This window comes from Monodelphis domestica, chromosome X (genome assembly GCF_027887165.1).
Source record: "Monodelphis domestica isolate mMonDom1 chromosome X, mMonDom1.pri, whole genome shotgun sequence".
NCBI classification, from domain to species: Eukaryota; Metazoa; Chordata; class Mammalia; order Didelphimorphia; family Didelphidae; genus Monodelphis; species Monodelphis domestica.
The window spans coordinates 50,032,233-50,058,410 of record NC_077235.1 but is presented as its reverse complement, the minus strand read 5'-3'; the positions used below and the strand labels follow the sequence as shown (position 1 = coordinate 50,058,410).

The following is a 26,178-nucleotide window of genomic DNA, read 5'->3' as shown; positions in this document are numbered from 1 at the left end:
GATCTGGGACTGCAAGTCCTCTTTCCTTTGCATTTTTTTTTCATTATTTCCCTGGATATCCTTGATCTTTTGTTCTTCCAAATGAACTTAGTTATGGTTTTTTCTAATTCAGTAAAGAAGCTTTTTGGTAGTTCAATGGGTATGGCACTAAATAAGTAAATTAATTTGGGTAGGATTGTCATTTTTATTATGTTAGCTCGTCCCACCCATGAGCAATCAATGTTTTTCCAATTGTTTAGATCTAGTTTTAGCTGTGTGGTAAGTGTTTTGTAGTTGTGTTAATATAGTTCTTATGTTTGTCTTGGCAGATAGAGTCCTAAGTATTTTATATTGTCTAGGGTGATTTTAAATGGTATTTCGCTTTCTAATTCTTGCTGCTGAAATGGGTTAGAGATATATAGAAATGCTGGTGACTTATGCGGGTTTATTTTGTATCCTGCAACTTTGCTAAAGTTGTTGATTATTTTGAGTAACTTTTTGGTTGATTCTCTAGGATTCCTTAAGTAAACCATCATATCATCTGCAAAGAGTGATAGCTTGGTCTCCTCATTGCCAATTTTAATACCTTCAATTTCTTTTTCTTCTCTAATTGCTACTGCTAGTGTTTCTAATACAGTGTTAAATGATAGAGGTGATCATGGGTATCCTTGTTTCACTCCTGATCTTATTGGGAAGGCTTCTAGTTTATTCCCATTGCAGATGATGTTGGCTTATGGTTTTAGATATATACTGTTTATTATTTTTATGAAAGGCCCTTCTATTCTTATTCTTTCTAGTGTTTTCAATAGGAATGAGTGTTGTATCTTGTCAAAGTCTTTTTGTGCATCTATTGAGATAATCATGTGATTTTTGTTGGTTTAATTGTTGATATGGTCAGTTATATGGATGGTTTTCCTAATATTGAACCATCCTTGCATTCCTGGTATAAATCCCACCTGATCATAATGAATAATCCTCGTGATCACTTACTGTAGTCTTTTTGCTAGTATACCATTTAAGATTTTTGCATCTATGTTTATTAAGGAGATTGGTCTATAGTTTTCTTTCTCTGTTTTTGACCTGCCTGGCTTTGGAATCTGTATCATATTTGTGTCATAAGAGGAATTTGGTAGAACTCCTTCTTTGCTTATTCTGTAAAATAGTTTGTATAATATTGGGATTAGTTGTTCTTTGAATGTTTGATAGAATTCATTTGTGAATCCATCAGGACCTGGGGATGTTTTCTTAGGGAGTTCTTTGATGACTTGTTCAATATCTTTTTCTGATATGGAGTTGTTTAGGTAGTCTATTTCTTCTTCTGTTAGTCTAGGCAATTTATATTTTTGTAAATATTCATCCATATCACCTAGATTGCCATATAATTGGGCATAATAGTTTTTAATGATTCCTTTAATTTCTTCTTCATTAGAGGTGAGGTCTCCCTTTTTACCTTGGATACTGTCAATTTGGTTTTCTTCTTTCCTATTTTAAATTAGATTGACTAGTACTTTGTTTATTTTATTTGTTGTTTCAAAGTACCAGTTTCTAGTCTTATTCATTAAATCAATGGAAGGTAAGAGTTAAAAAATAACAATTTGAAAAAAAATAATAGACTAGGCAGGTAATGGGAGTTAAGTGACTTGCCCAGGGTCACACAGCTAGGTAGTTTCTGAGGCCATATTTGAACCCAGGACCTCCCATTGGAAAGGGGAATTCTTAAAGGCAGTAGTCAAAGAAGGATTGGATGGTCTCAGGAGTACTTGTGGATTCAGGTACATAGCACTTAATAGAAGTTTGTTTAATTGAATCAGACTATTTCCCATGGTCTCAATGTCTGAGCCAGGGGTTGGCTACAATGGTGGCAAGTAGCTTCCTTAGTCCCGAGATAATATCTGTAAAATATAAGCATTAACATAGTGCCTAGTGGATACTTAATAAATGCTTTATCCCCTCCCTTCTCACTTTTTCTGATCCAAGAAACTTGACTACTAGCTGAGAGACTGAGGGAAAATGACCATAGGCTCATCAATTAATAATAATAATAACAATTCCCATTGATTTCATGCTTTAATGTTAATTTTTTAAAAAATCAAACACTGCTGGCAACTATCTGAGTGAACAGTGAAAATGTTGTTATTCCTGGTGTTAAAATTAACTGTGGTTGGACTCAAATATATTATTAATTAGGTGGCCACCAGGGATTTAATTTCTAAATCCCAAAATGAATTATTAAAGTAAATGCAATTTATGGTAGTTTATTTACAATATTTACAATAGAAGGAAGATATTAAGGAATTTGAGAGAGAAAGAAAACTCTGACTTCTTCTGATACCAGTTAGAATTTCTAAGTCCCAGTCAGGGGAAGAGAAAATTAGGGTCACTAAGTCAGCCTTTCACTCACCAATGGTGACACTCTAAAGGAAAGCAGTCTGAGGTCTCCTGCATGAGTTCCTCCAGGGGTCCAGTTCCTCCAGTCCAGCTCTGAGTCAGAGTTCTCAATCGAATATCTCTGAATCTATCTGAATGTCCTAATGTCCGAATGTCTGTATCCAAATGATCGAATGTCTGAATCCAAATGATCTCCTTCTGCCTTTTGGTCTTCTTTTTAAAGATTTTTTTCTCTTGTGTCACCTCCCCTAAATTTCATATCTACCAATCACAGCAGACACTTTTCTCCAGAACAGCACACTCTTTAGTTCTCACCTTCTTTGGTTAGATTTTTTTCCAGGACTGCCCCACTCTTTAGTTCTCACCTTCTCTGGTTAGATTATATCTTTTTGGGTTACTTAACACTTCTTTTGGTAAGTTCACCTTTTGTAGTTACTTAACACCTTTTTGTGCTTAATTCACCCTTTTTAGTTACTTAACACCTTTTTGTAGTTAAAATCTAAAAATAGATTGTAGCTTACAATTCTAGCTTCACTATAAAGGAAGAGAAGTACCTTCATTGTTACAATCAGGAGATAGCTAAATCCAATCTTCACACTGGTTTGTTTCCCAATGAGAATACCAAGGGGTCCCCCACAGAGGCAAACTAAACTAGTGGTGGAACACAGGCCTGGGGCATCTTCCTAACAACAATACACAAATGCCTTTTCTGTCTGGGCCCAAGGGCGATGGCAGGCCCTTGGAATCTGAGTGGTCCTCTTGATGACTTCAAGTATTGGATCCCAGCCATCCCCCCAGTGCACCATCATTGGTGACTTGGTGTCTCTCCCTTCCAATATTATTGGTCCTAAAACTATAACTTGAGTGTTTTCCACCTGGGGAAAAATCAGTTGTCGGTCATGGGAGATGTTAGGAAACACATAGGTGGTAGAGGCCTAGAGGACCTTGTAGGAAATGGAGTCAGTAGGAATAGCTGATTGCAAGATGATGTTAGGATCTGTGTTAGGTCTTGGTTTGCATTTTAGTCTGGAGTCAACAGTTCAGTTAAGACGCATTTATTAAGCATTATGCTAAGAGCAGGGCATGCAAAAAGAGGCAAAAGACAGTTCTTACCATCAAGGAGCTAACAGTCTAATGGGTGAGCCAATAGGTAAACAAATTGTAGGTACACCCAGGCTACAAACAGAATAAATAGGAAATTATGAAAAGAGGGAAGGACTAGAATTAAGAAAAATTAGGAAAGCTTTCCTATTGAGGATAGGATTTTAGTTGGGACTTGAAGGAATTCAGGAGGCAGAGATGAGGAGGGAGATGATTCTAGGCAGAGAGGCAGCTGGAGGAAAAGCACAACATTCAGAGGTAAAGTGGTTTGTTTGGAAAGCAGGGGGTGGGTGTCCAATGGATCTAAGGACAGGTGGTAGGCAGTAAGGTTTAAGAACATGGTCCATTGACATTTCTAATTCACCAGCCTTCTGTGGCTATTTATTACCCAGGACAAAATGCAAACTTCTCAGCCTGGTATTCAAATGAGTTCACTGTGAGTTGAATCTGGCTCCCACTTCTCTTTCTAGTTTCAATTCACTTCCTTTGCCTTTTAGTGAAGTTGGCTGGCATGCTACTCCCTAGATAGAGCACTCCAGTTACTTCCTCTGGGCCTTTGTACAGACTGTACCCCCATCCCTTGCCCAAACACATTCCCTTTTTTGACAGCACAAGTGTAGCAAGATCTTTCCTGATTTTCCGCCAAATAATGAGTCTTCTTTCATGACTGAACTCTCAATGCTGAACTACAAGCTTTTTAAAGCCCTTATCTTCTATCTTAGAATCAATAAAGTGTATCAGTTCCAAAGCAGAAGAGTGGTAAGGGTGAAGCTACTGGGGTCAAGTGACTTAGTCAGGGTCACACAGCTAGGATGTGGCTGAGGCCAGATTTGAACCCAGGAGCTCCTATCTCTGGGCCTGACATTCTATCCACTGAGCCACCTACCTGTCCTTGAACCATAGGTTTTTAAGACTTTCCTGCTTCTCGTACCTGTTTGACCACCCCTTCTCCATCTCCCTTCTTCTCTAGCATTCCCACATAATTATGCCTCTCTTGGTCCCTCCCAATTGCTGGTGTTCTCCCTCCCAAAATACCTCTGTTGGGGCTTTATCTTTACTTATTGGCACTGGATAGAGATGGTATCTGCCCAGGAGAATAGAAGCCCCTTGAGGACCGGCACTCTTTTCTCTTTTTTCTTTGTAGTGCAGTGCTGTGCCTGCAGTAGGTACTTACTTGTTTGTTAGATTGGATGGAAAGGGCACCTGCATCAATGAGATCTTCATAATGCCTGCCCTTTAGCCCACTGATGCCATTTTGCAATGCATCCTATGATATGGAGGTGACTGGGGGTAGGGGGACAAGTATCATTCTCTATTTTTTTTAAACAGAAGAACTAAATGAAAGTTCTTTGTAATTCCTAAAGCGCTGGACAAATGTTAGTTGTTATTATTGAGGAGACTTGGGGATTTGAAAGTCCTATAGCCAGTTGGCTGATGTGAGCCTGACCTGGCCTCTGAGGAGGAGCAAAGCCAGATGGAGAGTGGAGGTGAGAAGAGTGACAAGTCTGTCTGCCACTGAGGCAGGCCACATTTTCCAAAGAGAGGGCAAAAGGATTTGCCTGAGCAGCTGTTCGATACAGAATAGCCCCTCATCAATCTTCTCCAAGACCATAAGGGAATATTGTCCTTCAAGGTCAAGTTATTTTCGGCGACTAATTCCAGCCCAGCTGTATCCATTTCAATCCAGTGAGGACCCTAGTGCTTTTCATCTGCAGATTCTTCCAGAGAGCCACCCATCCAGGCATGTTTCATCCCCCTTTAGATTCAAAGGCACCCAGGTGTCGAGTTAGAAGGACCTCTGAGATAATATTGGCCAAATCTTTCCTTTTCCCAAGGAGACCCAGAAGCTGGGTGAAGGGGAGGGACTTGCCTAAGGGTCCATAGAGCCCAGATTCTAGCCCAGGTCGTCAGACTCCAAATATGGCATGCTTTCCACTCCCTCTGCTCCCAGTGGCAGCTTGTTATTTCCTGGGCATGTGACAGTGTAGCTGGGTTTAACTCCCATTCAGCGGGCCTGGATGTATTTGGGGCTCTACTCTGGCGCCTTTTGAATTGCACAAGATCTCCTCTGCTTTGCTAAATTTATATCTGCTGCTTTGACATCAAATAACAGACTATCAGAGATGAAAGATATCATCTAGCTTCACCTCTCCTTGTGCAAGGTTCCTCCCCATAGTGCCCCAGACAAGTAGTCATCAAGCATCTGTTGGAAGATTTTCAGTGATGGAGAACTCATTATGTCTTTGGGTAGCCCCATGTCATTTTCAGATAGCTTGTACTGTTGGGAAGTTTTTGCTCACACTGAGCCAAAATCTGCCTCTCCAGACATGGTGTCCATTGCTTCTAGTTCGACCTTCTGGTACCAAGTAGAACGAACCTGCAGCTTCCTCCCCATGGCAGCCCTTTACTACTGACACTTACCACTTGGCTGACAACTTCCTTAGGCCATAGTGCCATTCCTTGTCTGTAGAACAAGGCCTCTCCTCACAAGCCCCTCTGAAGCATTTTCCAGATTTAAGAGCTCATGTGCAGCCTCTGTGAGGACAGAGACAGTGCTTGATCTAAGCTTTCTATCTCATAGAACAGGAACTTGCTACATTGATTTGATTTGGGTTAGATGATATCCGAGGTCTTTCATGGCTTATAATCCCAACGTCTTACTTTCCTCGCACCCATATAGAGCATCTACCTGGACTCTTTCTTTTGTTTCTGTTGGCCCTTCCTCCCCCACTAGCAATCATAACCAAGGCTTATTAGGTTCAAGTAGACATGGAGGTGCTAGAATCTTTAGTCTTAACTTAACCTGCCAGAACTCCTCCCCCATTTCCACCTATGATACTCTAGGAATAGGAAAGAAGGGCAGTGCCCAACTAAATCTTATTCATTCATTAATTCGACAAATATTAAGCACCTACTGCATATAGAGCACTGTGCTTGACCCTGGGAGAGATATAATGTTAAATAAGATCAGGAGTTTATGGTCATATACAGATGACCATAGGGAGTCACTGAAGAGCTCTGAGCAGAAGAGGGACATGACCAGATCTCTAAATAAGATTATTATTCTGGAAGAATTGCAAAGAATGGATGAAAGGAGGTAAAAATAGAGGCAGGACTCATTCCAATATGGCAGCCTGACACAGTAGAAAGTGCTGAATTGTAGGAGGCAAGAGAGCTGGCCTCAAGGCCAAGGTGCCTTCTACTCTTCTCTCTGGGCCTCAGCTTCCTCATCTTAAAGTTAAGGGGTTGCTAGATAATATTGTTAATTACATATTAATATTGAATAATGCTACATAGTAGCATAATTATGTGTTATATAATAACAATAATAACATAATAATAATAATACACCTAGAATTTATATAGTGCTTTAAGTTTTGCATGGCACTTTACAGATATTATTTCTTTTGAGCTTCAACACAACCCTGTCAGGTAGTTCTGTTATTGTCCCAATTTTCAGATGAGAAAGCTGAGGTTTGGATAGGTTAAGTCACTTGCCCAGGGTCATACATCTAGCAAGTGACTGAGGCTTGATTTGAACTCTATCCACTATGACCCCTAGCTGACTCAATGGTCCAGCTATAGACTTATTTTTAAAACTCCTTCTGTCTTGGTAACATTTCTAAGACAGAAGGGCAAGGGCTAGGCAAACAGGGGTAAGTGACTTGCCCAGGATCACACAGGTAAGAAATGTCTACGGTCATATTTGAACCCAGGTCCTCCCAACTCCAAGCCTGTTGCCCTGTCCACTGTGCCACTTAGCTGCCTCCAGCTATAGACTTATTTGAACTGTGGTCTCCTCCAGCTCAGATACTATGAGTCTAAGGACTACATCTTCCATGAATCCCATTCTGAATGCTTCATCTTGAGTGGCCTGTTCCTCTGGACTTCTGAAACAATTGTTTTCTTTACTGTTCATCTAACATACATTGTAATACTGGCCAACTTGACATCCGGCGTAAGTCTGGGCCCCAGAACTATGCAGTAGTTGCTTGAGAACACAAAATCATTTCTTCTTGGCCTAAGAGGCAATAGAGTCTATGGGACTGAGTGATGTATTTGGAGTCAGGGTTCAAATATTGCTGTAGATACTTATTAGCTGTGTGATCTTGAGCCTAAGCTGACCAGCCTCACAGGATTTTTGAGAGGAGAGTACTTTATAAACCTTAAAAGATGAAACAAATGCAAAGTGTTATCATCATCATCATCAAGGTGCCCTGGATTAATAGTCTGTAAATATTCTCACTCTGGGTATAACACTTCTATTCCTGATCTTGGGAGACCTTGAGAAATAGAATGTCTTGATAGATAAGAGTGCTGGCTTCTATGCTAATATGGTTTGGCTTCAAGGCTTGCCTTGAACACAGTCTAGTTATGTGACCTTGTGTAAGTCACATTCCCTCTCAGTGGTATAGGCAACTCTAAGTTTCTAAATTGCAGACCTGATGCCGACCTCCATTGATAGAGGGAGCTTCCTTTCATGAAAGTTCCCTACTCCTAGGAAATCATGGATCGAGTTCCCATCCCTATCCCAATTAGGGGGCTGCAATGGCAGATCTTCCATCGAAGTGAAGAATTCCAAACTTGGAAAGGAAGTGTCATTGACCTAGAAGTATTGAAGAGTTTGTCCAGTACTTTTAGTTCTAGAAAGAATTTTAATGATCATAGGCTATAAAGCTGGAAGTGACCTTAGAGATGCACTAGTTCTTACACTGTCCTCCCTCCCCCTCCCATTCATTTAACAGAAGACATACTGAGGCCAAGACAGGTTAAGCAGAACGTTATATTGGTGGGATTTCACAGAGCCAGGGTTCAAAACCAGGACATCTGACTGCAAATTGAGTTGGGCTTCATTAAAAACAAAGGGTCGCTTTTGTCTTAGCTCTTAGGGTTTGAGTGCAGACATGGACCATCATTCCTATATCATATTAGAAGCAGGGGGCACCTAAGTTATTGCAGTCAAGACTAAGTATGGACAGGCTGTGTTAATGCTTTCTACTTTGTTGTTGAGGTCATACATGCTCAAAGTTTCTCCTTGGACCTCTTTCTCTAGGGATAGGAAAATGGGAGTTAGTTTGGCTAATACAATTCTGCCTGGAGTAACTATTTCGTGTAAAGATCTAAATCCTATCTACCCAACTATCCATACATCCACGAATGCATGGATTCCCCTCTGTTCCATGGCCTCCTATCAATTCAGTATAGAGGGCCCGTCCAGGGTGCCTGGGCCTTCTTTGACATCATAACCGATAACACACTCTCGCCATGTGCCTGGCACCCTTTTTGGTGTAATGCTGCATTGCTGGCATACTTCACTCTGGTTCTTGTCAGTTGCTTGAGTGTTGCAGCCTGATCCTGTGCATCCACTATCTTCTTCTCCACTGCCCTCTAAGTGATGCTCACTTCCAGGTTTTCTGAGATATTCGTGTTCTGTCATTCCCAAGAGAAAGACCCTGGACCTAGTGGTGTGGGCCCCAATGCCACCACATACCTCCCAATCTCAACTGATTTCTCATCTGCACTTACTTAATTGGCTCTACACCCTGTACCACATGTGGACAGTTTGGTCCTTGTGAAACTTGCCCCCTTCACTTTCTTGGGGTCCCCTGAAGATTGCTGCCAAAGGGCTGTTGCTGTCAGCCACTTCTGGCTTCAGCTCTTCCCCACCACCTCAGAGCAGTCAGAGCATCCCACAAATCCTCTTGCAGCCTTTGAGAAACACTGCCTTTGCCCTCTTTGGCCTTCAGGCACCATAGTGCCCTGCTCTCTCTGTGAGACTACCAGGACAAACCTTCTTTGATGTAAACACATGCAGCTTGGCAGCAGGGAGTGTCTCCCTGGCTTGTTTTTGTAATGTAGAATGAGGAAGGCCTCAAGGCTGGAAACAATCAAGAAGAAATGAAAATGGGATACTTAGAGTGGCCAAACAAACCCAGAGCCCATGAGTGACAAAGAAGGTTTAAAAGAATGCTCCCTGGAACACTCTGAAGTATCCGCTGGCTGAGGAAAAGTTACAAAAATTCGTAATTGGGGACATGTGCACAAAAACAAATAGCAGGAGAGATTCTCCACTTGTACCTTCCATGCTAAGCTCTCCCATCCGTTTGAGGACCCCATCACTGCTCCCCCCAACTCCACTGCCTTGCTTACTTTCTATGTTACTTGTTCCCTCCTCCCTGGAATGGGTTTATGTTTGTTCTCAGAGTTGCCTGCTTCGGGGCTACTCCCCAAGTCACTGAAGACCACATATATCTATGGAACAGCAGCAGAGCGGGAGCATCGAATGGCATATATGATCTTGTTTGATGCCTGGGAATTAGATAGAATTGTTATCACCACTGTATAGATCAGGAAGCTGGTGCTCAAGGAGGTTCTGCGATCTGCCCCAAGTTCTTGGCCACTTTGTTATTCCATTGCTTGAAGAATGCCTGCCTGGCATGGACTCAGAAGAGCTGGGTTTAAGTCTGACCTCTGACATCTAACATGTGATCTTGGGCAACTCATTTAACTTGTCTGTACTCCATTTTCGCATTCTGTAAAATGGGAATTATGTAGATCTATGAGCCCTTTCTCATAGAAAGGTCTTTATAAACCCTAAAATGTGACACAAATCTGATTTCTTATTATTATAGTTATCCTGCCCAGTGGGACAGGATTCTGACTGATGCAAGAGGGAAGCACACACTCAAGTTGTATTTACATGATGCCAAACATCTGGATGAACATGGAAGATTTCCAAATGCCATAGCTGGGTAATAGACAGAATTCCTCAGTTTTAATCCAGATGTTTGGCAACATGTGGCCAGAGTCTAAATGGGGCAATTGGGTTGCTTTGCTGCTCTCCCATTGACTGTTGGGCTAGTTGTAGCTCTTGGAATGGCTTCAGTTCCATTTTTCTTTGGTTACTACTGAAGTCCACCAGTCATCAGTCTATTAATTGACTGTGTGGATAATTCCCTTTTTAAGTTAATGGCATATTAAACTAATGGCTGCTGTCCACATAAGGGTGGTGTTTCTTACAAACAGCCAGTTGAAAAGAAAAACATGTAACCTTGGGAACATGCATATTGTGTTTACAACTGACTACTTTGCCAGGCTCAGCAAACTCCTTTCCTCCACATGTGTATATAGGCTAGTTTCAAGAGTGGACTGCCTTTAGAAAAAACAAAAACAAAAACACAAAACCCCAAACGCAAAATTTCTCCAAACAAAAGCCTGAAAGTTACGAAGTGACCTAGGAAAAGAAATGATCATAAATGTGCTTGAATTAGAATGATCTAGAAAAGGCATTGGACTTGGAACCAGAAGTTCCAGGTTCAAGTGTTGACTCTACCAATTATTAGTAAGATGATCTTGGAAAAGTCACTTTGCTTCTTTGAGATAGTTTTCACTTCTATAAAATAGGACAGTGTTGTTGTTGTAAGGATTAAATGAGATGATGGATATGAAAGTGCTTTGAAACCAGTGTATAGGAATATGAATGATTACTTTTCATCCTCTAAAAATAAACAAAAGATATTACAAAATGAATCAGAAGTGGGAGATTTTTGAGAAGCTATGGTAAACGAAAGTGGTTTCTGTGAAGCCTATGGATACAAAGATGGCAAGGCACCATTGTGCCAGAAGGAATAGCCAAGAAGTCTTCTTAGAATTGTGTAAGGATACTACAAGAGCAAGATGGCAGATCTTGAAAGGCTCATCCTTGAAAGAGCCCTCCTCTATTGATAAGATCCTTTTCTGAGTCCTCAAGAGGGTCAATGAGGAAACCCTGATTTCTTAAAGGCTGTGCCAGTAGATCAAAACTCTGGCAGGTCTCCAAACCTAGGAAGACTTGAGTATAGATGGGTCGGGTGACAAATTGTATGCTTGCCCTCTGAAGAATTTCAGCATAGTGTGAAGAAGCTCACCAACCACATTGGCCATGGGCTTGCTGATATGTTGGCCATAGCAGTTCCCGATGACTGAGTTGCAGAGGTGTTGGCATCTCTGTGGATGGAAGGAACCATTTTGATTGTTTCTAATGAATTCATACTTCACACATTTGTGATTTGCTCACTTGGGAACTCCCTCCAATGGCCGAATTAGCAGATGGTCTTGAAAAATTGCTGTGGCCAATCTGGTAATGAGATTCTTTGAACCTGGCTGGACTGAATCCCAGACATCAGACACAGACTGCTGCAAGGCCCATACTCACTGGCTTTTCCAGCTGGGCAGGCCCTGCTAGACATTGTGATCTGTTGGAAGAACCTCAGAAGCCAGGGTCACCTGCACTAAATTGGATGTTCTTGTGAAGATGTAGGAATTGAAGGGTTTTGCTTTTCCAGCTTGGCTAACTTTCTTTTCTAGCATCCTTATACAATTCAAGTAATTTGTTGTAGTATGAACATAAAAAAATCCAAACACACCTGAAAAGCCATGTTTTTGCTAGGCATCCATTTATTTCATCCCTCTGGTGACTAGATTATCCATTCTAACTAATTGGTAATTGGTAAGATTATTGGTAAGAGCTACATTGTTGTAGAGAGGTGCCATCCTTATCCCAAGCCCAAAGAATAAGGCAACAAGTTCTAGTGTTATGCAGGTTGCAGAGAAGACAATTCTTTTTGTGTTCTCTGAACAGTTTAATGTTGAAAATTTCCTAGGCCAGGTTCTCCTATCTATACCTTTGCCAGCAACCCCCACCCCAACTTGATGGCTGGTTGAAATGTACAATGCCTCTAGGTTTTGTCTCCTATGCATGCACTCCCTTGGAATGGAATAATGGAATTTGTGCCTAAAGAGGAGAGTATAGAAAGAGTCAGTGGCCCTTTTGCTCCTTCTTCCCTGCAAAAAACCAAAGCAAGCTACTGATAAAGCAGGTGCCCACAACTGTTGTGACTCAGTAGATGTTTATACAGCAGGAGGAGCATATTTGCCATTGTTCAAATACCTTCCTGCTTACAAACCACCTTGGGCTAATAACAGGGTAATGAGTAATTTGAAAATGCCATCACTCTCAACCCACTCCTGTCCAGCTGCACTGAAAAGTATTTGTCAGAACACCTGGCCATAAATGTACATTTTTATTTATCACTAAATTGAAGTGGTGTAAGGAAAGAGCAGAGGAGTCTGGGGATTTGGGTTCAAGGCCTGGATGCACCATGTTTTACTGTTTGACCTTGGTCAGGTCCCTTAATTTCTTTGGACCTTAGTTTGACTCCTCTGTAATGTCCAAGAAAGGAGAGCCATGCTGGATTTATAATTGGAAGAAAGGGATGGTTCACCAGTAGGAAATATTTGTTTTTCCAGACCAATTTGTTTACCATCTCTGAGAGGGGGAGGAAGACAATTTGGATCTGATAATTTCTGGAAAATGTATGTGGAAAATTGTTATTACATGTAATTGGGAAGATAAAATATCTATGAATAAAAAAATAGAAGAATAGTAAAAAATATAAAAATACTCAATGCAGTCCAACACATATGTACTAATGATCTACTGTGCGCTGGGATTACAAACACAAAAACTAAAGCTGTGCCTCCATGCCTCCAAAGAGCCTACATTTTCCTTAATAGTCCATATCCAATTGATATCAAAGCACTCTCTAAAATCAAGACTAGCATTGTATGTACTGGAGAAATGCTAGAGACCTACAGCCAGGATGTGTGTTGCTATTAGTTACAAGTCTGGAAATGTTAGATACAGCAATGAAACAAGGTCAAGAAACTGATGGAATAAGTACAGGCAGAGAGGAGCCCATATGATCCCTTTTCCCAGATGATTTAGTGGTTTATTTTGAGAATCATTAAGATACAATGAAAAGATTATTGATTCAATAAAATGCACCCACAAAATCATTAGCCTTTCTGGATATCAAGTCAGGTCAATGAGCCTTCACTTAGCACTTACTACATCCTAGGCACTGTGCTAAGGACTGAGGATACACAGAAAGGCGAAAAACCCAAAAGTCTAATGAGGAATGACATGGAAACTGCTACGTACAAACGAGATATATACAAGATACACCAGAGAAAGTCTTAGAGGGAAGGCACTGCATTGCTAACAAAAAGCACTGAGGAGAGAATAAATCCAGAACAACTACAGAATGCAGAAAGTAGGAATTAACTGATCACAAAATACTCTTTACAGAAATAAAGACTTCTATAATTAAAGAGAGAGATTCACTGGTTTGCGTGGGGATTTGTCAGTGTAATACAAATTACTGCGCTACTTCATTTACAGATTTAGTTTCACATCAAGCTACTAAGGGGTCACTTTATAGAATTAGATATAATAATAGCAGAATTCATCTAAAGAAACACAGTGTCAAGACTTTCAAGGGAAATAACGAAAAGTGTGCTATAAACAAGTAATTCTCAAAACTATTTTGTACTGCTTCATATAAATAGATAAACAAGATCCTGAAGAAATCAAACACAGTAGCCCAGTGTTTGATAAACCTAAGAACACAAACTATTAAAGATCTCAACAAGAACTATTTGGAAAATTGGAAATCAGTTTGACAGAAATTGGTTTTAATTCAATTCATACTATATATCATAAGCTCCAAATGGATAAAATTAAATACAAAATGTGTCAAAAAAATAGAGGAAAATGGAAAAAAGTACTTTGTGTAAACTGAGGCTGAAGGGGAGAAGCATTAAACAAACATGGAATAGAGGCAGACTTGATCTAACCTTTTTTCTTTATTTCTTATAGTTCTTAGGTATTGTATGATTTCAGCTGTTTTCCCTGGCTATGTAAGGGGTATTTTCATGGATGCTTATAAGACTCAATGTCGAATATGAAGATTTTGCACCTTGGATGCTACATATCTGGATGAATTGAACTTGGGGTTCTTTTTAATGATGTACTATAAATTTATATAAAGTAATACTTTATTTTCTATTTCCAACACTACTAGGATATTTTATTACACGATTTCCTGAAGTAGGGCATTCATTTTTTTGGGTTGTGTTTTTAAAAAAGTGGATATCAATATTCTCAGATTCTCTCATCACTTTCTTTGAGATCAGTTGCTCTCAATTTTTGCACTGTTTTACTTTACTCTAATATTTTATGTTGAACCATATTTTTCCATTCTCATTTCCATTCTGTTTATCAGTGTCTAGCACTTTATTAAAATTCTGCACTTTTTGTTCTAAAACATTGATCTTCTTTTTGACATCTCTACGAGCTCTAATTTCATTCCCTTACATCTTCCTTAAGGTCTTTCATTAAGCATCTCAACCATTCTGGGACATTGTGAAGTTGTTCTAATCTTGTTTCTGGAGATCTAGTTGGAGTTATTACAGTTTTATTCGCCTTTTTCTGAAGGTTACTTGTCACATTTTCTTATCCCATAGTATTGGATTTATTGTTATGTAAAATTGTTTTTCTTTTTAAAAATACTCATCTGCTCAGTCTCTGGGAGGATTTTTATTGTGAGTACATCTTTCTTTTCCTTCCTTTTTGTCATTATTCATTTACTTTATTTGACTCCTGTTTTGAAGTGATGACATGACCTCTTGGCTACCTTGCTGGATTTGTAAATGGAGATGGTAATCCTTGCACTATAGCTACCTCTCAAGTTTGTTTTTGTTTTTAAGTAATTGCTATGAATGAATGAAATGAAAAGCATTGATTAAGCACTTACTATGTGCCAGATACTGTGCTAGTGTCCTTGACTCTCAAGACGCTTATGGTCTAATAGGGAAAGACACATATAGTGTAGTGCTGGGGAAAAGGGGGTGTTTTGGTCAGGGAAATCACAGAGATACTGAGTAGAGTCAATGGGCAGTTGATTAACATCAACTTTCTAGGAATGGCAGTTTGTATATGGGACTAGGGTGGGCATAGCATCGTGGCATAGAGATGAACGGGGAGCGGGAGTGTTCGCCATTCCAGAGTCCAAAGCCCTGGGATCCCATTGGAGTGCTATTTGGTAAGCCTTAAATGGGAACCATTCTTCATATGATTACCGTGGGTTTTTCTCACTTGTTACCCCGTGGTGTCTACCAGCTTACAATTAGAGTTAAGCTATTAACCTTTACCTCACGTTTCCTGTTTGCACACAGTAGAAGGAGGAATCTAAAGTTGCACTGAAATCACAGCAAGAACCTTAGAAACCCCACACTTCCTAGAGAGGGAAACTGAGGCCTAGACAGAGGAAGTAACATGCTGCACAGCACAAAGGAGTCTGAGATTTACCGCTACATCTTCTGATTCTGTTCGGTTACAAGAGAAATGCAAAGTAAGAGATTTTACCAAATGCTTTCTAATTGTTGTTTTTTCTCCATTTTGTTTTGTCTCCAGATTTTCAAACAACTGCAGAGGGTGACATCTGGTAGGGAAGACTGCTGAGCCAACAGCTGTTCTCTATTAATGGCTAAAGCCCCCGGTGCTCTGCACACAGTAATGTTGATAAGCAGCAGAAGTCGATGTGGTGAAGGTAGGAGGAGGCAAGCCCACAACGGCCCCTCAGCAACATTTTTTCAAGGGGGAGGGGGAAGAGATAGAGGAATGGGCAGAGTCAGTCGCCTTTTCTTTCCTCTCATGTCCACTTCCCCAGGTCAAGACCTCATTACCTCTTGTCTGAACTATGTAATAGATTCCTAACTAGCTTTCCTGCTCTCAGCTTCTCCTATCACCTTTTACACAGCTGTCAAAATAATCTTCCCTTTGAATGGACCTCAGAGGTCCTTTTCAACTGAGATTCTTTGATTTGTAGGTCTGACCATATCATTTCTCTGTCAGAGAACTGTCAATGGCTCCCTATTGCCTCTCGGATAGCATACAAAATCTCTACAATGTCCAGCCACTGTATTTCACTCTACACCCCTCAGGCAAATCAGACTGCTGTCTAGTTCACAGTCTCCTCCAGCCACAATGTATTTTTTTAGGCTGCTTCTCCCTCCACTCCTGCCATGCCTGGGATATACTTCCTCCTCATCTCACTTCCTGAAATTTCTTTTTTCTCCCTTCAAGGTCTAAATGAATGTTCTCTCTCCTCCATGAAGCCTTCCTGGATGTCTCTAGTTACAAACAATTTTCCTCTCCTCCATAATTTAGATCACCTTATCAGGATCTAACTATTCATTTAATAGAAAAAGAATAACTACTCTTCATTATATTTATCTGTTGTTGCTGAGTCACTTTTCAATTGTGAGTGACTCTTGGTGACTCCGTTTGGGGTTTTCTTAGCAAAGATACTGCAATGGTTTGCCAGCTCATGTTATAGGTGAGGAAACTGAGGCAAATGGGGCAAAATGACTTGTCTAAGGTCATATAGTATGTATCTAAGGCTGGATTTGAACTCAGGAGGATGAGTATTCCTAAATTCCAGCGTGGTGCTCTGTCCACTGCACCCATCTAGCTATTAATCTGTACATATGTTGTGGCCCCACTATTGGATTCAGTCCTCAGACTTGTGCCAGCTTGATTGTAATAGAAGGAGCTCTTTCTTGTAAGTCAAGATCCCTGGGTTCTGATTCAGTATGTGATCCTGAGTGAATGAGTCCCTTTTCCACTTCAGACCTCAGAAAGAACAGAAGATGAATCGAAATGATTTCAGAGCTTTCTTCCTGCTTAGAAATGTCAGCAGTTGAATGAAAATCTCAGTTTTCCTTTCTTGTTCCTTCTCCCTCCCTCCAAGTACAGAAAGACTGAGCCTGTAGTAAAGATGTAGAGAATGACACCCAGGGACAGACCACTTCTAGAGCTTTATAACTCTTATCTCATTTTATCCTCACAACTATCTTGTGAATGAGGTGGGATTATTATTCCCATTTTACAGATGAGAGAATTTACGCAGACAGAAGTGAAGCGACTTTTTCATGGTAACATATCCGTGCTTTGATTTTTTAAAGTAAGATTCCATTTTGTTCAACATATACTTTTTAAGCACCTCCATTGTGCTGAGCCCAGGGGTTACAGAGACAGAGACAGAGGGGAAAGTGTTGCTGCCTTGGAGAGTAGATTGTCATCTACGTCACAATGGATCATCTCATCATCTGAGAAAGACCTGGCTTTATCTATTTTTTGAATTATACCTCCACTTTAATTCCTTACATTTCTCCCTTTACTCCAGTGAATCCTTGCAAACTCATCTTTTTCTATTATATTCCTCATTTTCATGTTCGTCATTTGAAGAAATAATGACTTACTGTTGTTTATTTAGCACTTTAAGATCCCTTTTGAGCCTCCCACCCACTCTGTAGAGTTATTATCATTCTATATAAGGACTATTATTAATCCCACCACTGCCAGAAATTGGTTTTGGGCAGTTAGGTAGCACAGTGGATAGAATGCCAGGCCTGAAGTTAGGAAGACCTGGGATAAAATCTGACCTCATTTAGCTTAATCTTCTGTTCTTTCTGAGGTCTGAAGGGACTCATTCACTCAGGATCACATACATACTTCTTAGCTATGTGACCCTGGACAAGTTACATAAAATCAACCCTGTATGCTAGAGAAGGGAATGGCAAACCACTCCAGTATCTTTGCCAAGAAAACTCCAAAAATGGGATCAAGAAGAATCAGACCTGACTGAAATGATCCAACAAAACAAAGACATATTATTATCCCACTACAAAAAACTGAGGTTCAGTGAGGGCAGGTATAGCTTGGTTAAATCATGCCAGCTTAGAAGAGGGATTGAGCACAGGCCATCTTGACTTGAAGTCCAGCATTCCAAAACACCACGCTATCACCTGAGCAAGAATGACCCAGCAGCAAGCAGAATAACTTGGCTCTACCTATGGCCTATGAGAAAAATGGCTTTATCCTTTCTGTCAGGATTCTGGACAATAAGAATACATTGAGAAGCCCATTGTCCTAGGGCTGCATCCAGAAGGCAGTGAAGATGAAGCAGAACTAGGCTCAGACATGTCTAGAAAGGAACAAGGCTAGTGAAGAAGTTCTTATTACATGTCTTTGGGGTCTGTTGGTAGAGAGAATGTAGAAGGACTAGCTGTTCTCTAAGCTCCTTAGCTATGTTTCCTTTGTGTCCCCAGCAACATGATGGGGTGGGGATGAGGAAGAGGAAGAATGGACTGTTGTCTAATCACCACCTCTTACCAGTGAGAAGTAAGGGTCAGATCACACCTAAAATCATCTCCCACAAACAGTTCTAATGAGAACGCATGGCTTCTATGTGGAAGTCAATTAGATGAAACGTAGAGGGCCCCCTGAAATCTCTTAAGAACTGACTCTGGAGCCTCTTGCTACCTTTCTTAATACAGTATAGGTGTTTTCCACAATCATTTATGCAAGCCACAGCTCAAGCCCCATCTAGTATAATAATATTCTTTATTGCCAGACCATGAGAGTAATAAATGTGATCGCAAAAACATTTCATTAAGATATGAATGCAGTCTAAAGAACAAGAGGAAATCGAGTAGTAGAATAATTCTCTGCTCTCATATTTAAATAGGAAACATCTCATTTACTTCCCCAAGTGGTAGGTTGGATTGAAACCTTGAAGGGAAAATTTAGGTTGGGTGGGAACCTGCCAATCATTCCAACTCTTCTCATAATGCTTCCAGTGGCCAACATGGAGCACCATAAACCTCTACAGACAAGATGGAATGTGCTGGAGGTTCAACCTGGTACATCTTATAATTCCTTTATTTGGGGACACCATGACAGTACTATTACTTGGGTTCTCCCGTTTCTATCCGTCTTCTCCTACCACCTGGTATTATATTTATTTGTGTACCTACCATATTTCCCCATTGAACTGTAAGCTCCTCAAGGAGGCAACTGTGGTATTTTTCCTTTTAAAATTCCAATACTATAGACACAGGATCTGACACACAGTCAATTTCTTCTTCTTTTTTCCAATTTAAACATTATTTTAATTGGTCATTTTCAAACAATATTCCGTGGAAACAAAGATCCTTTTCTTTTCCTCCCCCTCCCACCACCCCTCCCCTAGCCAACGCATAATTCCACTGGGTATCACATGTGTCCTTGATTCAAACCCATTTCCATGTTGTTGGTATTTGTATTAGGGTGTTCATTTGAAGTCTCTCCTCATTCATTTCCCCTCAATCCCTGTAGTCAAACAGTTGCTTTTCCTCCATGTTTTTATTCCCACAGTTTGTCCTTTGCTTCTGAATAGTGTTTTTTTCTCCTATATCCCTGCAGAATGTTCAGGGACATTGTGTTGACACTAATGGAGAAGTCCATTACGTTCTCTTGTACCACAGTGTATCAGTCTCTGTGTACAGTGTTTTCCTGACTCTGCTCCTTTCGCTCTGCATGACTTCCTGGAGGTTGTTCCAGTCCCCATGGAATTCCTCCACTTTATTATTCCTTTGAGCACAATAGTATTCCATCACCAACATATACCACAATTTGTTCAGCCATTCCCCAATTGAAAGGCATCCCCTCATTTTCCAATTTTTGGCCACCACAAAGAGCGCAGCTATGATTATACTTGTACAGGTCTTTTTCCTTATTATCTCTTTGGGGTACAAGCCCAGCAGTGCTATGGCAGACAGTCTTTTAGCACCCTTTGGGCATAGTTCCAAATTGCCCTCCAGAATGGTTGGATCCATTCACAACTCCACTAGCAATGCATGAATGTCCCGACTTTGCCACATCCCCTCCAGCATTCATTACTTTCCTTTGCTGTCATGTTAGCCAATCTGCTAGGTGTGAGGTGATACCTCAGGGTTGTTTTGATTTGCATCTCTCTGATTATAAGAGATTTAGAACACTTTTTATGTGCTTATTAATAGTTTGGATTTCTTTGGCTGAGAACTGCCTGTTCATGTCCCTTGCCCATTTATCAATTGGAGAATGGCTTGATTTTTTGTACAATTGATTTAGCTCTTTGTAAATTTGAGTAATTAAACCTTTGTCAGAGGTTTTTATGAATATTGTTTCCCAACTTGTTGCTTCCCTTCTGATTTTAGTTACATTGGTTTTGTTTGTACAAAACCTTTTTAATTTGATGTATTCCAGATTATTTATTTTGCATTTTGTGACTCTAAGTCTTGCTTGGTTTTAAAGCCTCTCCCTTCCCAAAGGTCTGACATGTATACTATTCTGTGTTCACCTAATTTACTTATAGTTTCAAGTCATTCACCCATTTTGAATTTATCTTGGTGTAGGGTGTGAGGTGTTGATCTAAACCTAATCTTTCCCACACTGTCCTCCAGTTTCTCAGCAGTTTTTGTCAAATAGTGGGTTTTTGTCCCAGAAGCTGGGATCTTTGGGTTTGTGATATACTGTCTTGTTGAGGTCACTTACCCCGAGTCTATTCCACTGATCCTCCTTTCTGTCTCTTAGCCAGTACCAAATTGTTTTGATGACCGCTGCTTTATAATATAGTCTGAGATCTGGGACTGCAAGGCCCCCTTCCTTTGTATTTTTTTTCATGATTTCCCTGGATATCCTTGATCCTTTGTTCTTCCAAATGAACTTTATGGTTTTTTCTAAGCCAGTAAATTTTTTTTTGGAAGTTCAATGGGTATAGCACTAAATAGATAAATAAGCTTGGGTAGGATCGTCATTTTTATTATATTTGCTCATCCTACCCATGAGCAGTTAATATTTTTCCAATTGCTCAAGTCTAGTTTTAGTTGTGTGGAGAGTGTTTTGTAGTTGTGTTAATAAAGTTCCTGTGTTTGTCTTGGGAGATAGATTCCTAAGTAGTTTATTTTGTCTAAGGTGATTTGGAATGGGATTTCTCTTTCTAATTCTTGCTGCTGAGCTGTGTTGGAAATATATAGAAATGCTGATCACTTATGCGGGTTTATTTTGTAACCTGCAACTTTGCTAAAGTTGTTGATTATTTCAATTAGCTTTTTGGTTGATTCTCTAGGATTCTTTAAGTAGACCATCATATCATCTGCAAAGAGCAATAGCTTGGTCTCCTCCTTGCCTATTTTGATTGCCTTCAATTTCTTTTTCTTCTCTAATTGCTACTGCTAGTGTTTCTAGTACAATGTTAAATAATAGAGGTGATAATGGGCATCCTTGTTTCACTCCTGATCTTATTGGGAATGCATCTAGTTTATCCCCATTGCAGATGATGTTAGTTGATGGTTTTAGATATATACTGTTTATTATGTTTAGGAACGACCCTTCTATTCCTATGCTTTCTAGTGTTTTTAATAGGAATGGGTGTTGTATTTTATCAAAGGCTTTTTGTGCATCTATTGAGATAATCATGTTATTTTTGTTTGTTTGTTGATATGGTCATTATGTGGATGGTTTTCCTAATGTTGAACCAGCCCTGCATTCCTGGTATGAATCCTACCTGGTCATAGTGAATAATCCTTGTGATGACTTGCTGGAGTCTTTTTGCTAGTATCCTATTTAAGATTTTTGCATCTATATTCATTGGGGAAATTGGTCTATAGTTTTCTTTCTCCGTTTTTGACCTGCCTGGCTTTGGAATCAATACCATGTTTGTGTCATAAAAGGAATTTGGTAGAACTCCCTCTTTACTTATTATGTCAAATAGTTTGTATAGTATTGGGATTAGCTGTTCTTTGAATGTTTGATAGAATTCACTTGTGAATCCATCAGGCTCTGGGGATTTTTTCTTAGGGAGTTCTTTGATGGCCTGTTGGATTTCTTTTTCTGATATGATTATTTAAGAAATCTATTTCTTCTTCTGTTAGTCTAGGCAATTTATATTTTTGTAAATATTCATCCATATCACCTAGGTTGGTATATTTCTTGCCATATAGTTGGGCAAAGTAGTTTTTAATGATTGCCTTAATTTCCTCTTCATTGGAGGTGAGGTCCCCCTTTTCCACACAGTCAATTTCTAGTAAATGCTGAAGTGAAATGGTAAAAGCCCAGGGGAATATTCAAGGGAGAGGAAGGGAAAGGATAGAATGGGATGATTCTACAGCAGAAAAAATATAAAGATGAAGGCTAGGGGAGAGGGGGAGATCTAAAATGTGGGAACAAGGCAGGATACTGCCACAGCTCCTGACAAATAGCAGAGAGAAGTGGCTAAAACAATCGTTCAATGGTATAAAGACCACCTAACCATCTTTGAAAAGTGTGAAAGCCAGAGTATTTATACATATATATATCTGAAAATGCTAGAGAACTTCTGAACCTGGTAAATTTGAGAACCAGTGAGATTAGAAAACAAAACTATAAACTCCTGAGAGTTGTCCTTAGGCAGGTAATTGATACATGTAAAGAGATTAAGCAATGCTAAGAAAACCACACAAGACCAAATTAAAGGGGAAAATGGAAGAAAATAAGATGAGGCCCTTAAGGGACAGTTAAGAAATTATTAAAAAAGGAATAAGAGGAAATAAAAAGGAATAAATAAATAAAAAGGAATAATGTAGGAAATGGAGTATGTGATAGAGAGGCTCCAAAAATCCAGAGAAATAACGAAGAGTAGACACTGCAGTAGAAAATAAAATTGAGTACAATGAAGAGCAGCTGGAAATGCTGGCTGGAAAAAAATAATTGAATTATCCCAATTGTTGGAAATCCTGCAGACCCTAGTGGCAGATCTGAAGGAAAGATTAGGATGGAGTGACCCCCAAGAACTGAGAAAAACAAAAGAACTGGGCACTTGGTTTTAGGAAATCACCTAAGAAAATTTCACAGAATTAGTGTGAACACCTAGGGGAACAGAAGCAGAAAGAGTCTAAAAGATGCCTACAAGCAAGAACCCAAGATCTAATGTGCCTAGATGTAAGGTAGTTAAACTCAAATACTATAAAGATAAGGGAACAAGACACTATTCAGTGCTAGCCAGGAAGTGTATTATTTTGCAAGAAACAGTAATTAGGAGGACAAATGAAGATAGCAGATATTATAATACAGCATTTACAAAATCACCACACACATGAGCTGTGAACCCACAATTATCTCCCCAGTAAAATCCAGCTTGTTTTATGAAGACAGGAAATGAATATTTGAAAAGCAAACAGACTTTGAAAAGTTTATAGAGAGACACAGTCACTTCAAGGAAGTCTAATGACAGCAAACGACCTCCCAGCCTAAATGATAAGAATTGCTAACCATGTTGTGAGAACTCTTAGCTTTCTATTAGCTTAATCATTAAAGCTTTCCCAAGGGCTTTACTGAGAAAGCTGCATAGGAGTTGAGGTGGAGGGACAAGGAAGGAAAGTGAATAAATAAGGTAATTCCAAAGTGAAAATACTGTCCTTGAAAAAGAAGTAGCCCAAGTTAAAGTAACATATAAACAGACTAGATGAGTAAGAATCAGAAATTATTCAAATCAATAAACCCAAGAATATTAAAGGACATACCTACATTTTTAAAAATGGAAAAGAAGAAGGCTAGGTACCTTTTGCATCTCTGACTTTGGGGAGAATTATTATTTTTTTCCTTTATAAAGTATTAAAATGTTTTTTACATAAACATAATAATTTCTCCCAGTGCTTCTCCTCTTGCCCATCACAGAGAGCCATAACTTATAACAAACAATGTTTTTTCTTTGAAATTTATTTGTTTATTGTATTTAAATACATAGTTAATGCCTTCTCTCCCTTTCCCCATTAGAGGAGGCATTATTTGACAAAAAGATATAGATCTAAATATAGATATAACTCTGATTTCTATTTATCAGTTCTTTGTACGTGGTCGTACATGAGTTATTCAAACACTATTTCTATTGCTGTATATGCCATTCTCTTGGTTCTTCTTGTTTCACTCTTCATAATTTCATGTGTGCCTTTCCACATTTTCCCAAAACTAACATGGTCATCATTTCTTACAGAGCAGTAGTATTCCTTCACAATCATATGCCACAATTTGATAAGCATCTGTTCAACTTCCAGTTCTTTGCTACTACAACAATTTTGGAAATGTATAGCATTTTTTCTATTTTCCTTGATTACCTTAGGAAATAAACCTAATAGTGGTACTGCTGAGTCAAAAGGCATACACAGTTTTATAACTCTTTAGGCTTAATTCCAAATTGTTCTCCAAAATAGTTGGGTCAGTTCATATTTCCAACAATGTATTAGTGTCCTCATTTTTCCACATCCCCTCTAATATTTGTCATTTTTGCCTTTTATTATTTTAGCCAATCTGATAGATGTGAGATGATATCTCAGAGTTTGCATTTGAATTTCTCTAATCAATATGATTTAGAGCATTTTTCATATAGTTAGATATAGCTTTGATTTCTTTATCCCAAAACTATCTGTTTATATCTTTTGACTATCACTTAATGAATGGCTCATATTCTTACATATTGGACAAATTTCTGTCTTAGATATGAGACCTCTATCTGAGAAACTGAATATAAAAATTTCCCCCCAATTTCCTGTTTTCCTTCTAATCTTAGCAACATTAGTTTTATTTATACAAAACATTTTCAATTTTATTTATTCAATTGTCATTTTATATTTCACACTTTTTTTCATTCATAAGTTCTCTTCCATTAATCTGAAAGGTAATATATTCCTTGCTCTTCTAATTTGCTTATATTTTCCATTATGCCTCAGTCATGTAAACATTTTGATCTTATATAATTTTTTCTTTTTCTTTTAAATTTATTTATTCATTTAATTTGGAATATTTTTTAAAATAATTTTTTATTTGATCATTTCCAAGCATTATTCATTAGAGACAAAGATCATTTTCTTTTCCTCCCCTCCCATAGCCAACGCGTAATTCCACTGGGTTTCACATGTGTTCTTGATTCAAACCCATTTCCATGTTGTTGGTATTTGCACTAGAGTGTTCATTTAGAGTCTCTCCTCAGTCATTTCCCCTCCACCCCTGTAGTCAAGCAGTTGCTTTTCCTCGGTGTTTTTACTCCCACAGTTTATCCTCTGCTTCTGGATAGTGTTTTTTAGATCCCTGCAGATTGTTCAGGGACATTGCATCGCCACTAATGTAAAAGTCCATTACGTTCGATTATACCACAGTGTATCAGTCTCTGTGTACAATGTTCTCCTGGTTCTGCTCCTCTCACTCTGCATCACTTCCTGGAGGTTGTTCCAGTCTCCATGGAATTCCTGCACTTTATTATTCCTTTTGGCACAATAGTATTCCATCACCAACATATACCACAATTTGTTCAGCCATTCTCCAACTGAAGGGCATCTAATTTTTGGCTACCACAAAGAGCGCAGCTATGAATATTCTTGTACAAGTCTTTTTATTTATTGTCTCTTTGGGGGTACAAACCCAGCATAGTTCCAAAATTCGTAATATTTTTTCGTGGTTAAATGATTTGTGTTCTTTCCAACCCCCTCCCATAGCCAAAGAGCAAGTCTACTGGGTTTTACATGTATCATTGTTTGTTTGTTTTTAAAACCCTTCTGAATTAATACTGTGTATTGGTTCCAAGGCAGAAGAGTGGTAAGGTATAGGCAATGGGGGTTAAGGGACTTGCCCAGGGTCACGCAGCTAGGAAGTGCCTGAGGACAGATTTGAACCCATGACCTCCCGTCTCTAGGCCTGGCTCTCAATCCACTGAGCCACCCAGTTGCCCCCTACATGTAGCATTGTTGATCTTATTTTGTTAAGTGGTATAAGATATTGGTTTATATCTAGTTTCTGCCAGACTGTATTCTGGTTTTCCCAACAATTTTTTTTATCAAACTCTTTTTCCAAAAATTTTTATCTTTTGTCAAACACAAGGTTACTGTAATCTTATAAAACTGTTTGTTGCAGGTCTGTTCTGTTTCACTGATCTACTTTTCTATCTCTTAGCCAGTAGCAGATAGTTTTGATAATTATTGTTCTATGATATAGTTCAA

The 26,178-nt window shown here is 39.2% G+C and overlaps 1 protein-coding gene across 1 annotated transcript in view; it reads right to left on the bottom strand.

Annotated features, from left to right (window-relative positions):
- The window catches only part of GPC3 (glypican 3), a 777,056-nt gene that overhangs the window by 88,958 nt on the left and 661,920 nt on the right, over nucleotides 1–26,178 (bottom strand). The window lies entirely within an intron of this gene.